A 16576-nucleotide genomic window follows, 5' to 3' on the forward strand; every position below is an offset into this window, starting at 1 on the left:
TAAATTTCCAAACTTTTGAAGCGTGATCACCGACCAATCAAGCGTTTCATGGCAAATAGCCAACAAGGTCGCAAGAAGCGTGTTGGCCAAAAAAGGTGCAAAATGACTGCCCATGAATTGAGGAAAATCAAGCGTGAAGCTGCCAAGATGCCATTCGCCATCAGTTTTGCCATATTTCAGAGCTGCAACGTTACTGGAGTATCAAAAAGCACAAAGTGTGCGATACTCAGGGACATGGCCAAGGTAAGGAAGGCTGAAAAACGACCACCTTTGAACAAGAAACATAAGATAAAACATCAAAAATGGGCCAAGAAATATCTTAAGACTGATTTTTCAAAGGTTTTATGGACTGATGAAATGAGAGTGACTCTTGATGGGGCAGATGGATGGGCCAGAGGCTGGATCAGTAAAGGGCAGAGAGCTCCACTCCGACTCAGACGCCAGCAAGGTGGAGGTGGGGTACTGGATACGGCCTGCTATCATCAAAGATGAACTTGTGGGACCTTTTCGGGTTGAGAATGGAGTGAAGCTCAACTCCCAGACCTACTGCCAGTTTCTGGAAGACAACTTCTTCAAGCAGTGGTACAGGAAGAAGTCGGTATCGTTCAAGAAAAACATGATTTTCATGCAGGACAATGCTCCATCACATGCATCCAACTACTCCACAGCGTGGCTGGCCAGTAAAGGTCTAAAAGAAGAAAAAATAATGGCATGGCCCCCTTGTTCACCTGATCTGAACCCCATAGAGAACCTGTGGTCCATCATAAAATGTGAGATCTACAGGGAGGGAAAACAGTACACCTCTCAGAACAGTGTCTGGGAGGCTGTGGTGGCTGCTGCACGCAATGGTGATCGAAAACAGATCAAGCAACTGACAGAATCTATGGATGGAAGGCTGTTGAGTGTCATCATAAAGAAAGGAGGCTATATTCATCACTAATTTTTTTGGTTTTTGTTTTTGCATGTCAGAAATGTTTGTTTCTAAATTTTGTGCACTGATATTGGTTTACCTGGTGAAAATAAACAAGTGAGATGGGATTATATTTGGTTTTTATTAAGTTGCCTAATAATTCTGCACAGTAATAGTTACCTGCACAAACAGATATCCTCCTAAGATAGCCAAATCTAAAAAAAAAAACACTCCAACATCCAAAAATATTAAGCTTGGATATTTATGAGTCTTTTGGGTTGATTGAGAACATAGTTGTTGATTAGTGTTGAGCCACCCCCGTAGTGTTCGAGTTCGGTTCGGTTCGTCGAACACCCGTGTGTTCGCCGAACTGTTCGTCGAACTGTTCGTCGAACACCTTCGAACACCGTTAAAACCAATGGCAGGCAAACAAAAACACATAGAAACACATAGAAAACACCTTCAAAGGTGTCCAAAAGCTGACAAACTGCTCAGAAGACACAACTAACACATGGAAAAGTGACAAGTACATATAGTCATGCGAAAAGAAAAGAGGTGGAGGAGTAAAAGGAGGGGGAGACAAAGATATAGGCATGTCATGCCCTTCTAAAATCCAAAAAGTGAGAAGCCGAGACGGCCAGTCCGCTCCTGCCCGTGCCACCTCCGTGTCGCCGGGTTTGTGCCAGAGCCGCGGTGAACCCTGACGGCCAGCCCCCCTCTCCCAATACTGGTGCCTGTCCGCTGGTGGGTCGAGAGAGCCCCCCTGTGGTGGAGGCAGCTCTAAGCTTTTTAATTTAAATTGTCCCTCTAATTTGAATGAATACACTTTAAATCCATTTACAAGGATCTATTGGAGGGCAAGTCTCATGCCAGCAGCCGCGTAATTCCAGCTCCAGTAGCGTCCACTAAAGCTGCTGCAGTTAAAAAGCTTTTATAAGGATCGAGCTCGGCTGTCCACCGCAAGGCATCCTAGTGCCAGTCCCAGCCCCTATGCCTTGGGGTGCCTCCTGATGCTCTTCACTAAGTATCCCGTGGTCCCGAAGCATTTCCTTTGAAAAAATTAAGTGTCCAAACTACAGGTGGTGTAGCTTGCTTAACAGCCGGGATAATCCGCTGACTAGCAGACACTGCTACTAGGCACAAAGTATTTCCTGGGCTAGATGCAGTTAAAAATTTGTAAGTAGATACTCTCGTTGGATGCTGAGAAAGCATTCCATAGAGTCTCCTGGCACGCCATATATGATTCTCTTAAAAAGCTTGGGGTAGGGGACCCTTTTATAGCCAAAATCACGGCCCTGTATCACAATACGTCACCTAGGCTGAAGATAAATGGAACTGTAGCACCGAGGGCTCGGTTGCTACAGACGTATTGCACCTCACCCAGAGGTGTGATATCTCACTCTCAGATAAGGATGGAGTGTGGATCAGGACCCGACACCTGCATGCATTACACCACATTGCCGTGGGGCAGGGCGACCAATATGCCCCTGAGATGGGCACGACAGTCCCTGTCCCTGGCTGGAGTGGGGGGAGGGAACACTGAGGAAGGGGAACCCTGCAGTGCAGGAGCAGGGAGGAAGCAGTTCCTGGGTGCATTGAGAAGGGAGTATAAAAGGTGGGCACCATCTTAGTTCAGTGCAGAGAAGTCTGAGCAGAAGTGGCAGGGAGCAGGGGCTCTGCATGAGCTCTGCTCCGGAGGCGGGCCTAGTAACAGAGGCCCAGGCCTGCAAGAGGGAGAAGGAAGGAAGAGGAGCGGAGAAGGCTCCAGGAACGAGGAATGAAGGGATCCCAGGGGTGCGGACGGGCGAGTCGCCACCGCACGCCCGAATCCACCTGCGTGGAGGGGTCAGGCCAAAGGGGGAGACCGGTCCCCGAACTAGTGGAGGCAGGAAACGACCCTCAGCTAGAAACCGGAGGCTCTGACATTTTATGTGGCGCAGCCCCTTGCTCCACCCGCTAGGAAGGCACCACATAGGGTCAGGGAAACTGGCGCCAAGTTTACCAAGAGGAGGCCCGAGGCAGCCGGACAGAAGTGTTGGTAAGAAAGGCCAGACAAAGGACACACAAAGGGGGTCCTGTGAAGCGCTCCAAAGTTATCTGGGAGTTGTCTGAGCCCCTCACCTGGTGAGCACAGTACGACGTGGGCAGCCGTTACCTGCAGACGTGGTCTGGATAATAAGAACTGTGAGTAAAGGCCCTGAACTGCATCACTGACTCCGTGTCGTTACTGCTGCTGCCCTGCACCATCACCCCCATCCTCCGCATACACTGCCCTGAGGCTATACTCCTCCCGTGGGGAGTTATGCTACGCTCTGCTGCACCCACAACACCAGCCTTAGCGGTCTGCCCTGTAGCGGCGGTTCACTCTGACCGCAATCCACGGGTGGCGTAGTCGGACATTTAAACATCAAAACCACATAAATAGTTCCGCCACTGGTTTGACCGCCCTGAGCCACGGAACCGGATCGCCGCCACGAAGACTACAACCACCAGCATCCACCAAAAAGGGTCCGGCTCCGGGTGTCCCAAGGCCCAGGGGGTGCGTCAGAACATTTTCATCACCTTTCACAATCACCAATGGGACAAGGCAGGGATGTCCTCTGTCCCCTCTCTTATACATCCTAGTGACGGAGCACCTGCTCTCATCAATTCGCCATAACCCCAATATTAGGTGGATTGAGGTGGGAGGCACCGAGTACAAGTGCTCTCTATTTGCTGATGATGTCCTAGTATATATCACTCAATCACATATATCCATCCCTGCTGTTATGGCTGAAATAGATCACTTTGTTACATGGTAAAATTTTAAAATCAATGCAGCGAAGTCTCCCTCCCTAAATCCATATAGGATTCCATCCAGTCCAACTTTCCCTTTGCCTGGCCCTCACAGGGTATCAAATACTTAGGAATTCCTATTCATAGAGACCTCTCCCATCTATGTTATCTTAATTTTGGGCCCTTTATTGAACAATTCCATACAGACCACGGTTGGCAAGTTGGAACTGTGAGATTCACTACGTGCACCACTGGTATTTTGTGGAAAAGCACATGTAAGATTCTGCAACAGTCTCTGCTGATACTCCTGCATGCGTGCATCCCTTTCTATGGCAGGAATAATTTCTGCAAATTTACTTTTGTACCGGGGATCTAACAGTGTGGCAACCCAGTAGTCAGGATTATTTCTAATTCTCACAATTCGAGGGTCATGTTGCAGGTAGTGCAGCAAGAAGGCACTCATGTGTGTTGCGCATCCAGGAGCACCAAGTCCCTGTTGTGTTGGTGGCGAGGTAACAATCATGCTTCCTTCCTCTGTCCTCTCCCCCCAACCTCGCACAACAGAAATGTGATCAAGGTCTCCCTCATCTGATGAGTCTTCCATCAGTTCGTCCTCCACTTCTTCCTGGGCTCCTGCACCTTCCTCACTAGTTTGGCTGCTACCATGCGCCCTGGTAAAATCATCTCCCCCACCCTCACATGCCTGCCGCCCTGGTGCTGCCGACCGTCTGGACCTTGCAGATGTTAGCCCTTCCGCATACAACTCCTCCTCCTCTACTTCCTCCACCTCCTCTTGTGCCACCACCTGACTCCGAATTCTGTTTAACATGTGCTCCAGCATGTAAATCACCGGAATAGTCATGCTGATAATGGCATCGTCGGCACTAAACATCTTCGTCGCCATTTCAAAACTGTGCAGAAGGGTGCATAGGTCCCTGATCTGAGACCACTCCTCCAGCGTGATTTGCCCCACCTCTGAATCTCGTTGGCCCAGGCTATACGTCAGAACGTATTGCACCAGGGCTTGTCGGTGCTGCCACAGTCGCTGCAACATGTGCAGAGTTGAATTCCACCGGGTAGGCACATCGCATTTTAGCCGGTGAAGTGGCAGGCCCAACGACTTCTGTAGAGATGTAAGTCGCTGAGCTGCGGGATGCGAACGGCGGAAGTGAGCACACAGCGACCGTGCCCTCTGCAGAAGGCCATCTAGTCTGGGATAGTGGGCTAAAAATTGCTGGACAACCAGGTTCAACACGTGAGCCATACAAGGCACGTGTGTGACATTGCCCCGGCGAAGGGCCGCACCCAGGTTTGCAGCATTGTCGCACACGGCCTTCCCTGGTTTCAGGTCCAGTGGAGACAACCATTCATGAAATTGGTTCTCCAGAGCTGACCACAACTCCTCAGCTGTGTGACTCACATTTCCCAGACATTTCAATGTAAAAACCGCCTGATGACGTTGAGCCCTACTGCCAGCATAGTAAGGAGGTTTGCAGGATCCCTTCTGCGCAGTTAGAAAGCTTGTGGCATGACCAGACAGGCTTTGGGTGCAGGTGGAAGACCGAGAGGAGGTTGAGGAGGCAGAAGCAGTGGAGGAAAAATGACATAAAGAGGATTGACGCACAACTCGTGGGGACGGCAAGACTTGGACAGCAGCCCCTTGTCCTGCTGTCACCATAGTTACCCAGTGCCCAGTCAGCGACATGTAACGCCCCTGTCCATGCCTACTCGTCCAAGTGTCTGTGGTGAAATGCACCCTGTCACACACAGAGTTTCTCAAAGAAGCGGTGATGTTGTGTGCGACATGCTGGTGGAGCGCAGGCACACCTTTCTTTGAGAAGTAGTGCCGACTGGGCATCTGGTACTGGGGCACTGCGACGGACATAAGGTCTCGAAAATCCTCTGTGTCCACCAGGCGGAAAGGCAGCATTTCTGTAGCCAAGAGCTTGCAGATGGTGAAATTCAACCTCTTAGCTTTCTCATGGCTAGGAGGAAATGGTCTTTTACTTGTCCACATCTGAGGGACCGAGGGCTGGCTATTGTGCTTAGACGGGGTTGATAAGGGTGTCCCCGGCAAACTGCCGGTCTGTGAGGAAGATGCAGGCGGACATGTTAGGTTGCCTTGATCCAAAGGTGGTGCTATCGATGTCGGACAGCGCTCAAGACCAGCTGGTGTTACCACCTCCAAAGAAAATGATGACCTGCCAATCACGCTGGCTGTTGCGGGTAAAGAGGTGGCAGGTCTGCGCCCCAAAACAGGTGTGACTGCTGTCCCCCCAGTCACAGAGGATGAAGAGGCCGCGGATGCACAAGATATGGCAGACGGTGGTTGGCCCGGCCGGCTAGACCGCATTGTAGCACACTGAGCTTCCCACTGCAACTTATGCTTCGTGTCCATGTGCCGGTTCATGCATGAAGTACTCAAACTATGTATTTTTTGGCCTCTACTTAGCTTTTGCTGACAAATGTTACAGATAACACGAGTTGGGTCATCTTTATCGATCTGAAAAAATGCCCAGGCTATGCAAGGCTTAGCACCCATGCGACCTGAAGAGCCACCACGACTTGTGGTGAGAGGCAGAGTTGTGTTTGAGGATGCAGTTGTTGACGTGCTTCCAGTACTACGTCTCTGTCCAGGAAGGCGCAACCTGACCTCGTCGTCACTAGCATCTTCCTCCACCTCCTCTGCTGACCTCATCTCTTGGCTGACTGTGGGTTGACAGTAAGTGGGATCTCCGACCTCATCATCATCACCCTGTGCGTTATCACACCCGTCGTCCTCAGAGCCAACCTGTTCCTGCCCTGACAAAAAACTAAAGTTGTCGCTCCAATCAGGTATTTGAGTCTTATCATCGTCTTCCTCATTGTCTCCACCAACAGGAGTTACAGTTTGGGAATGAGGGTCTACATTATGGTCAGAACCTTCTGCGTCTGGTCCTGGATCCGACTCATAAAGATTCTGGGCATCAGTGCAGATCATTTCCTCGTCTGGATTCACAGAAGCGCTGGAGTCGACCTCTGATTCCCAGGCTATAGTATGAGTAAACAGCTCTGCAGACTCAACCATCTGTTCTACCTCATACTCAGACGGGCAGCTGGAGATTTGGGAGCTGTGAGGAAGCAAGTGCGATTTGGGTGACACCTTTGAGGACTGGAGTATTTGTGATGTTGAAGTTGATGTGGAGGAGAGCCCACTTAAAGGAGCACTTGATATCCGTTGAAGCACCTGCTGTTTTTGTGCCTCATCTGGAATTTGTCGATTGGCGTGGCCGTAAGAAAGGGATCTTATCACATTGTCCGCTAAAAGAAGTAGACATTTTAGTTTGGCTGGAAGATGGTCTTTCTTCTGCACCTACCCCACGGACACAACCTTTTTTCCCCTTCCCAACACGCCTATTCCCCTTTCCACCAGCAGCAGGCCTTTTTCCACTCATTTTGGTGGTTAACTAATTCACAACTCTGGAGTTGTTTGCACAAAAAAACAATGGATGGTAACCGAGCAGAGCTGAGTGGCCAAACTGTGGTATTAGGCCAAAACTATTGGCTGGGTTAGATGCAGAAAAAAATTATTTTTAATTTGCAACCTGATGGAGGTCAGTATAGATGGACTAATAGACCAAGTCCCACACACCGCTAGAAGCCCAAATATTTTTTCAGAGCTAGATGCAGAAATTTTTTTTATTCAATTTGCAACCTGATGGAGGTCAGTATAGATGGACTAATAGACCAAGTCCCACACACTGCTAGAAGCCCAAATATTTTTTCAGAGCTAGATGCAGAAAAAAATTATTTTTAATTTGCAACCTGATGGAGGTCAGTATAGATGGACTAATAGAACAAGTCCCACACGCTGCTAGAAGCCCAAATATTTTTTCAGAGATAAATGAAGAAAAAAATTATTTTTAATTTGCAACCTGATGGAGGTCAGTATAGATGGACTAATAGACCAAGTCCCACACACTGCTAGAAGCCCAAATATTTTTTCAGAGATAAATGAAGAAAAAAATTATTTTTAATTTGCAACCTGATGGAGGTCAGTATAGATGGACTAATAGACCAAGTCCCACACACCGCTAGAAGCCCAAATATTTTTTCAGAGCTAGATGCAGAAAAAAATTATATTCAATTTGCAACCTGCTGGAGGTCAGTATAGAAGGACTAATAGAACAAGTCCCACACACTGCTAGAAGCCCAAATATTTTTTCAGAGCTAAATGAAGAAAAAAAATATTTTTAATTTGCAACCTGATGGAGGTCAGTATAGATGGATTAATAGACCAAGTCCCACACACTGCTAGAAGCCCAAATATTTTTTCAGAGCTAGATGCAGAAAAAAATTATATTCAGTTTGCAACCTGATGGAGGTCAGTATAGAAGGACTAATAGAATGATGCTATGCCCAAAAGATTTTACTTCACTAGGTGCAGTAAAAAAATTGGTATTCTATACACAGGTGGTATATCTTGCAACACAGATAGGCTACTCCACTGACTAACACACTCTGCAATAGGCCAAAAAGGATTAGCTTTGCTAGATTCAGCCAAATGCTGTGAAAAAAACTTGCACAGCACTGGCACAGACCTGCCTGGCAAAAACTGATAGGAACTGATGTAACCTAGTCCTGAAAAGGACTCCAATTACAATTAGTCTTTACTCCCACAATCTATCTATTTAAGAGCACAGACCTGCCTGATAAAAGTCGTAGGAAATGCTGTAACCTAGTCCTTAAAAGGACTGCAATCACAACTATTCCCTACTCCCAAGCTATCTGTAGATTTGTGCGAAAATTGGCTTGAAATTAACAAGGTATAGCGCACACAGCAACAGCGGTGCCGTCTAACACGCAGCTGCAGCAGTGAGAAAATGGTGGCGACGGGGAAAATGGCTTGGTCTTATAGGGCAAGGACATGTGACATACACTGCCAATCACACATGCCCTTGCTTGTGTGAAAAAAAGCACTTCGCTCCGTGTGTGCGCTGCTGATAGGCTGACAGATTGCACCTCCCCACTGCAAATGCGGGAAAGAGAAAAAAAAATGGAGATCTTCATTGTTCCTGCAGAGATCCATCCCCTGCCCCTCCCCCCACCCCGCTGTACACTCAAACTGCGTATTAACATTAATTTTCATCATTACTGAGAAAAAATCCAGTTATGATTTTGGTGCACGAACAGTTATCGAACATAACCTCGAACAGCCGAATTTTTCTCAAATTGTTCGTGTTCGCCGACCGGCTCGAACACCGCCCAAAACAGCTCGAATTTGAGATTGGCGAACAGTTCGAGTAGAACAACGCTCATCTCTATTGTTGATCAATAATAAAAATAATCCTCTAAAATACAACTTGCCTAATAATTCTGCACACAGTGTATATTTATACAATTATTAAAGGAACAATCACTTGCTATAAATATTTAATTCTTGGCATAAATGCCGCTCTTTTGAATCTGGCATTGTCTCTTTTTTTTTCCTTCCTGACGCTGGGTTCACACAAGCGTATGAAAAAATAATTGTCGGGAGAAAAAAAATGGACAATTTTCATCTGTATGGTGGTCAGTATCCAATCATTATATCATATATTATTATATTATATTTGTGTCAGCAGTTAACATTTACAAGACCAAAAGCAGATTTCCATGTTAATAATTACAACTTATCTGTAAAAATCAGAAGCTACACGATTGATCCATCTGATTCTTTTTTTCCTTTCTGCGCACCCATAGACTTAAATAGGCAAGTCTCATCCGACATATTGAAGAAAGTAGTGAATGCTGCATTTGTTATCTTGCGCAGATTTGGTCCATGAAAAATAAAAAAGCTTTGAACAGCCCAACTGAATAACATTGGACCTAGCGCTGTCCGTGTGATGTCAATTGTTTTCACGGCCAGCACTTGAATCAAAAATACTGTCATGTGAACGTACCCTTAGGCTATGTTCATACATTGCGTTTTTGCTGCGTTTTTTTCTGCTGCGTTTTACAGTACCAGCAAAGTCTATGAGATTCCAGAAATCTCATGCGCACATCTTGGTTTTTATGTGATCAGTATTTTGTGCTCTGCTTGGTTTTTTGCAGAATAGAGCATGTCACTTCTTTCAGCGTTTTTCAACCATTGGAAGTAATGAGTGGTGAAAAACGCCTAGTGTGAACATAGCTATAAGGTTTTGCTGCGTTTTTCATGAAAAAAAGCAAGTTGAGCAGTATGTTGAACGCATTTATTTTTGTGATTTTACCATCGTCTTGGTCACCTGAGATGGTAGTTTGGATAGTACAGTTTAATTAAATTAGTGATGTGTACACCTAAACATTGGCTGAGACAGGTGTGAGATTGAACAATATCTGTGGCCCATGGAGGTGTGAAATTGAACAATTCCTGAGCAATTCAATGGCAGACCATAATGTAAAAATAAATAGTGTCCTACAAACTCAATGCATTGCCAGTGTCTTAGTTAAGCTATTCCTAAACAATTCACCTCCCTCACTGTTACACTTGTAATTCTGGTTAATATGGTTTCACATATGTCTTGCATGTCTTGCATTGGTGACCTGTGCTCGTGCTTCTGTGGTGGAAACAAAGCTGAACTTTGGGATCCTGCAAAACGCAGCATAAACGCACCAAAAAACACAGCAAAAACAAGGAGAAAAACAAGAAAAATCCTGAACAAACCTTCCTGGCAAGAGATCAGGTTTTGCTGCAGAAAAAAAAATGCTGAAAAAATGCAATGTGTGAACATAGCCTTACACAAAGAATTGTACAACCACAAAGAGGATTTTTGCTAAACTAGACTCAACCAGATTTATGTTCTTGTTATTTTCTTTTTAGCATCACAGTCTGGCCCCTAATTAAAATTATATCTCCCTAGCTGTCAAGGTGAAATTCAGCCGAACCCATTGGTGGGCATTGGCTGACCACCTAACATGTATGAGGGCATCTTGATTCATCCCCGATCGTGACAAAAACAATAAGGATCAGGCAGTATGAATTCATATGCTCGATCCTTTTGTTCTGCAGGGCAGGCAGATAAACCATGGACAGAGCTGTGTGGCAGTGTCTTACTCTGCTCTTGGCTGAGCCAAACGTTCATGTGTATGGGGAAGTCAGGAGAGATAACCGTCAGCTTACCGTTATCTAAAGTGTTTTTGCACCTTAAAGCAGGGGCGGACATACCATTGGTGCAATCGGGGCTGCCACACAGGGTCCCTCTAGAGCTAAAGCAGGTGGAATAGTGCATTATGATGAGCTATTGGGCTGCAAAGGGCCCATATATTGTTCTTGCACAGATGTCCACTTCTGTCTGTGTCCAACCTTGCCTTAAAGGGAATCTATCAGCAGAATTTCACATTCAAAACTAATTATACAGTATATGTGTGTATATATATATATATATATACACACACACACATATATATACATATATATATATATATATATATATATATATATATGTAGCTCTTTCCAAGACAATTTATATGGCCAGTCCATTCCTCTGTTACTGAGAAATCAGTGTTTGAATTAATAAATATACAAAAGAGGTTGAAAAGTTATTTGCAGTTTTGAAGCATCTGTCACTCCAGATCTATTTGGCGCCACCTCTTCCTCCGTGACCGACGGCGTCTATGCTGTGTGACTTCAGGCAAAGGAGCCGTCAATCAAGTAGGAGCGGGCTGCACCTGGTGGGGAATAGAGCTGGTGTGACAGAGGCTTCAGATCTACAAATATCCATTTGCCTATCAATTCAAACGCTGATTTCTCAGTAATGGAGGAACAAACTGGTCATGTAAAGGTATTGCTGGACCTACTTTTGAAAGCACTACATGTGCATATAGCTTGGTGTGTGAAGTCCTGCTGACAGATTCCCTTCAAGGTCTACAAAATACATCATGTCTATACCAATTTATCAAAGACAAGTGTGACACCCCAGGGGTCTGGTTGCCACAGTGATAGAGATATTACGTCTGAGAGCAGGTGGGAGGTGTCTTGGTCAGGGATCCTATGCATGCCACACCTCCTGCCCAGTCCTGGGAGGGGAAGGACTTCCCCTATATAAACCTAGGGCTGAGGCAGGGTTAGTGAGTAGAGAAGAAGTAGAGACAGAGAAAAGAAGCAAAGATAGGAACAGTACATCAGGAGCTCTGTGGGAGCAGTGTTACAAGGAGTCAGGGGCTGGCAGCTGCAGAGCTCGCCCTGACTGAGAAGATTTCTTACCGGACCCGGAGTCCGAGGCTGTGGGGACTAACTCCTACCCAGCAGCAGAATCCGTCAGGCAGGGGATTCCAGGTCCTCTGGCCAAGAAACCCGACGACCCCGAGTCACCGGCCATACGGGTGAGCACCACACGGTACACTGAGGGACGTGGGCTACTTATACCCGCCTCTAGCAAGGTAGCCAGAAGAGTACAGTTAGTTTGGGAGGCCTACAACTCCGCCTGGCCAGGGGAGATCCCATCTGCTCAAGGACTGACCAGGCCCCAATCGCTAGCCAGTACTCCGGGAGGGTCTATCTTTGTCACCAGTAAAGACCCTGAACTACACCGTACCGTCTCCGAGTGGTTCCTGCTACCCCCATCATCCACGTCGGCTGCCCTGAGGCCATACCCCTCCCGTTGGGGGTTATACTATCACGCTGCACAATCCTACCACCGGCCTCAGCGGTCTGCCCTGCAGCAGCAGCTCCTTAGCTGTACTCAACGGGTGGCGTAGTCGTCCAACATCTACCGCTGATACATCGCCGCTCAGTTTGACTCCCTGGGCACGGACCGGGTCACCGCCACGAGACTACAACCCTCAACAGATCCGGCTCCGGGTAAGCTACCGCGTGCGCAACGCAGCGCGACACAGGCCCAGGGGCGCGTCAACTTTTGGCGTAGTCGGCAGGATATCGTGCCCGCAACCACCGGGTACTGCGTGCCTGAAAAAGACTGTTCAAACTTACCTGTGGTGAAGATTCCCGCCATCCGGCGCCATCTTCAGCCTTCTTCCCGCCATCGGTGAAGATTCCCGCCATCCGGCGCCATTTTCAGCCTTCTTCCCGCCTTCCGTGGAGTTTTCCTGCCGTTGGACGCCATCTTGAAGACGTCGCGCGGGAAGAAGAGGGGCGTGGACTCCGAAAGCGCGCGAGAACTGAAGCCCCGCCTCACGTCCGGACGTCGCGTAAGGTCCTGGAAGGAGCCCAGCAGACGCCGACGTCACAGGAGCGCGACGGAAGGTCCTCAACCCTGACGATCTACTGCGGAGCCGCGGCCTACGGAAGAGGATCATCGCAAGGTAGGCCACGGTCCACTAGGGGGGAGGAGGATGTCGGATACGGAGGAGAGCTTCACTGCCTCAACCCCCGCCAGCGCCACCGCTGCTGCAGTCATGCCTTTCACCATGCCCTATATCCCGGGAGCGGCCTGGCTACCCCAGTACTCAGGGGAGTCACATACCCTGCATGACTTTAGAGAAAAGCTGGATAGCCTCTTCCAGGTGTACCCCCTTACAGAAGAGCAAAAAGTGAGCATCCTGGTGGCCCAATTAACTGGGGCAGCCCGAAGGGAGGTAAAGTCCTGGCCACCTGGGGGGAGGACTGTCGCAGGGATACTAACCCGGCTGAGGGACACCTTTGATACCCGCACCTCAGCCGAGATCAAGCTTAGATTCTACGGGTGCAAGCAGCGAGCACACGAGAGTATAAGGGACTATGCCCTGAACCTACAAGAGGCCCTGAGAGCCATTAAGCAGACCGACCCTGACGGCGTGGGAGACGAGGACAGGCTGTTGACTGAACAATTTATAGAGGGTTTATATTGTAATGCCCACCGAACCCAGTTGCGGGCAATGGCCTTACAGGACCCTCATCTGGGATTTGCACAGTTCAAGGACAGAGCCATCCGGGTGCTCCGAGAACCGGCACCAGGTGGCGTTGTGACCCACAGACGCCCCACTACCACTTACCACCAGGAGGCGGCACCCTTGTCGGCAGGGCCTGTGGGAGCTGATGCGCAGGCTTTGAACAATGACCCGGCTCCAGACCTGCACCATCAGGTCCAAGAGCTAGCTAAAAGCGTTGCTGCGCTAACCCGAACTGTGCAGTCTTTACAGGTTTCCACTCCAGGGAAGATCCAGCTGGCATCCGGACCGGAGGACATCCCGTGGCGTCGACCAAGGAGGACCCCACCGGCCAGAGGAAGACCCAGCGACCGATACAACGAGGACGGACGACCCATCTGCCGCCGCTGCAATCAACCCGGACATATGGCAAGGTACTGTCCTTTAAACTGGCACAACCTGGGGTAGAGGGCCAACCCCCAGGAAAAAGATCACCAGGCCCATCGAACTGGCGCGACAAATATGTGGGAGGACGTCCAGTCTTACCCGTGGTACTGGATGGCATTCCTATGAGTGCCCTACTGGACACCGGGTCACAGGTCACCACCATCCCGTACGTGCTCTTCAAGCAGTACTGGAATGACTCGGATATCACCCGCTACCCTGACGACGACTTGAGTATCATCGCCAGCAATGGTCAGCCCGTGCCACAGATTGGATTTAAAGAGGTGACCATTAAAATCGGTAGAGACGAACTGGCAGCACAGGGACTGATCATTGTAGACATTGACAAACACGAGAGTCACCCAAAGATAACTCTAGGAACTAATGTAATTGAAAATTGTCTTGCAGAGGTGATTTTCCTTTTACAGCAGGTTGCCAAGAACGCCAGCTCCGGCGAGCAGCGAGTGCTCCAAAAAGAGATCCGGGCACTGATGCGACGGCAACAGGTGGAACTCTCCGGCGGTGAGATTGGTAGCGTGAGAATGTGTGACCCTTTCCCTATTGCCATGCCCCCAAAAAGTGAAATGATGATTTGGTGCCGGGCAGCTATTGGTCTGAGAGGTAGAGATTACCAGGCAATGGTAGAACCAGTTTACTCAGACAGTAGGCCCACCATCTTGACAGCACGGGGGGTGGTTAATGTACGCCATGGGAGGGTGCCCGTTCGCATAATCAATATCGGGAAGAGGGAAGTGTACCTGCCCCGGTATGCCACGCTAGCCAAATTATATACCATTAACCAAAATGCTATACAATCTGTGGAACCCTTGCCTCCATCTCACCCGGAGGAAGGTAACGGCTCTAAGAAAACAATGGAGGACTGGTGTCAGCAACTACATTTGGGTACTGACTCCACTCCCTCACACCAGAAACAGGGAGTCTATCGGGTGGTTCAAGAGTACGAGAGAGTGTTTAGTAAACACCCGTTAGACTTCGGGCGAGTCAAGGGGGTAGAACACCACATCCCCACGGGAGACCATCCTCCCATAAAAGAGAGGTATCGACCCGTACCCCCTGCACACTACCAACACGCCAAGGGGATGCTTAGAGACATGAAGGAGGCTGGGGTGATCAGGGATAGCTGTAGCCCCTGGGCAGCTCCACTAGTCTTAGTCAAAAAGAAAGACAACACCATGAGGATGTGTGTAGATTACCGGAAAATCAACCGTATCACACACAAGGATGCGTACCCCTTACCAAGGATAGAGGAGTCTTTGGCTGCTTTAAGATCTGCTAACTTCTTCTCTACCTTGGATCTCACTAGTGGGTACTGGCAGGTTCCTGTAGCAGAGGCGGACCGGGAGAAGACCGCATTCACCACCCCGATGGGACTTAGCGAGTTTACCTGTATGCCGTTCGGACTCTGCAACGCACCGGGAACCTTCCAACGATTAATGGAGTGCTGTCTGGGCCACAGAAACTTCGAGACGGTCCTGTTGTACCTGGACGATGTCATCGTATATTCTAAGACTTATGAGGACCACCTGAAACACCTGGCGGAAGTGTTCGAAGCTCTGGCAAGCTACGGCCTAAAGGTGAAACCCTCCAAGTGTCACCTCCTGAAACCAAAGGTGCAGTACCTGGGACACGTGGTGAGCGCTGACGGAGTGGCTCCCGACCCTGATAAGATCACCGCACGGGACGGCTTGTATACTTTTTTTGATCAAAAATAGTTCACTAAGTACCCTATATTTATTATGCAATTTTGCTTTACATTTATATATAATTATGGTAGGGTATGAGATATATTTTTGTCTTGCTTCTTTTTTGCTAGTGTGAACATGCCTCTGTTTCTTGTATGTCTGCCATCTTAGACCTCAGTTCACATTGTCTGGTTTTTTGACTTGTTTGCATTCTGTGCAATTTAAGGGTGTGGCATGCCCTTTGTTGAGCTGATTGGTATATATGTAGCTTACCACGGGCCTAGGTGGTCTGGAGTTGGGACCCGGTCCTATTTGTCTACCCTTTTATATGCATTACTTCAACTTTGATATACAGTAAGGTTTTTAATATAGGCAGTATAGGTACCGTCCCAATTTAGGGTCACCTTGCCGCTGGTGGGACGGCTTGTATACTTTTTTTGATCAAAAATAGTTCACTAAGTACCCTATATTTATTATGCAATTTTGCTTTACATTTATATATAATTATGGTAGGGTATGAGATATATTTTTGTCTTGCTTCTTTTTTGCTAGTGTGAACATGCCTCTGTTTCTTGTATGTCTGCCATCTTAGACCTCAGTTCACATTGTCTGGTTTTTTGACTTGTTTGCATTCTGTGCAATTTAAGGGTGTGGCATGCCCTTTGTTGAGCTGATTGGTATATATGTAGCTTACCACGGGCCTAGGTGGTCTGGAGTTGGGACCCGGTCCTATTTGTCTACCCTTTTATATGCATTACTTCAACTTTGATATACAGTAAGGTTTTTAATATAGGCAGTATAGGTACCGTCCCAATTTAGGGTCACCTTGCCGCTGGTGGGACGGCTTGTATACTTTTTTTGATCAAAAATAGTTCACTAAGTACCCTATATTTATTATGCAATTTTGCTTTACATTTATATATAATTATGGTAGGGTATG

General features: G+C 48.0%; 1 protein-coding gene across 1 annotated transcript in view; it reads right to left on the minus strand.

The window, feature by feature from the left end:
* The window catches only part of LOC141160886 (protein mono-ADP-ribosyltransferase PARP15-like), a 148726-nt gene that overhangs the window by 41021 nt on the left and 91129 nt on the right, over positions 1–16576 (minus strand). The gene's annotated exons all lie outside the window — the stretch shown is intronic.

This window comes from Phyllobates terribilis, unplaced genomic scaffold, assembly GCF_046119375.1.
Source record: "Phyllobates terribilis strain yellow unplaced genomic scaffold, ASM4611937v1 Scaffold_9__5_contigs__length_417890890, whole genome shotgun sequence".
Lineage (NCBI taxonomy): Eukaryota > Metazoa > Chordata > Amphibia > Anura > Dendrobatidae > Phyllobates > Phyllobates terribilis.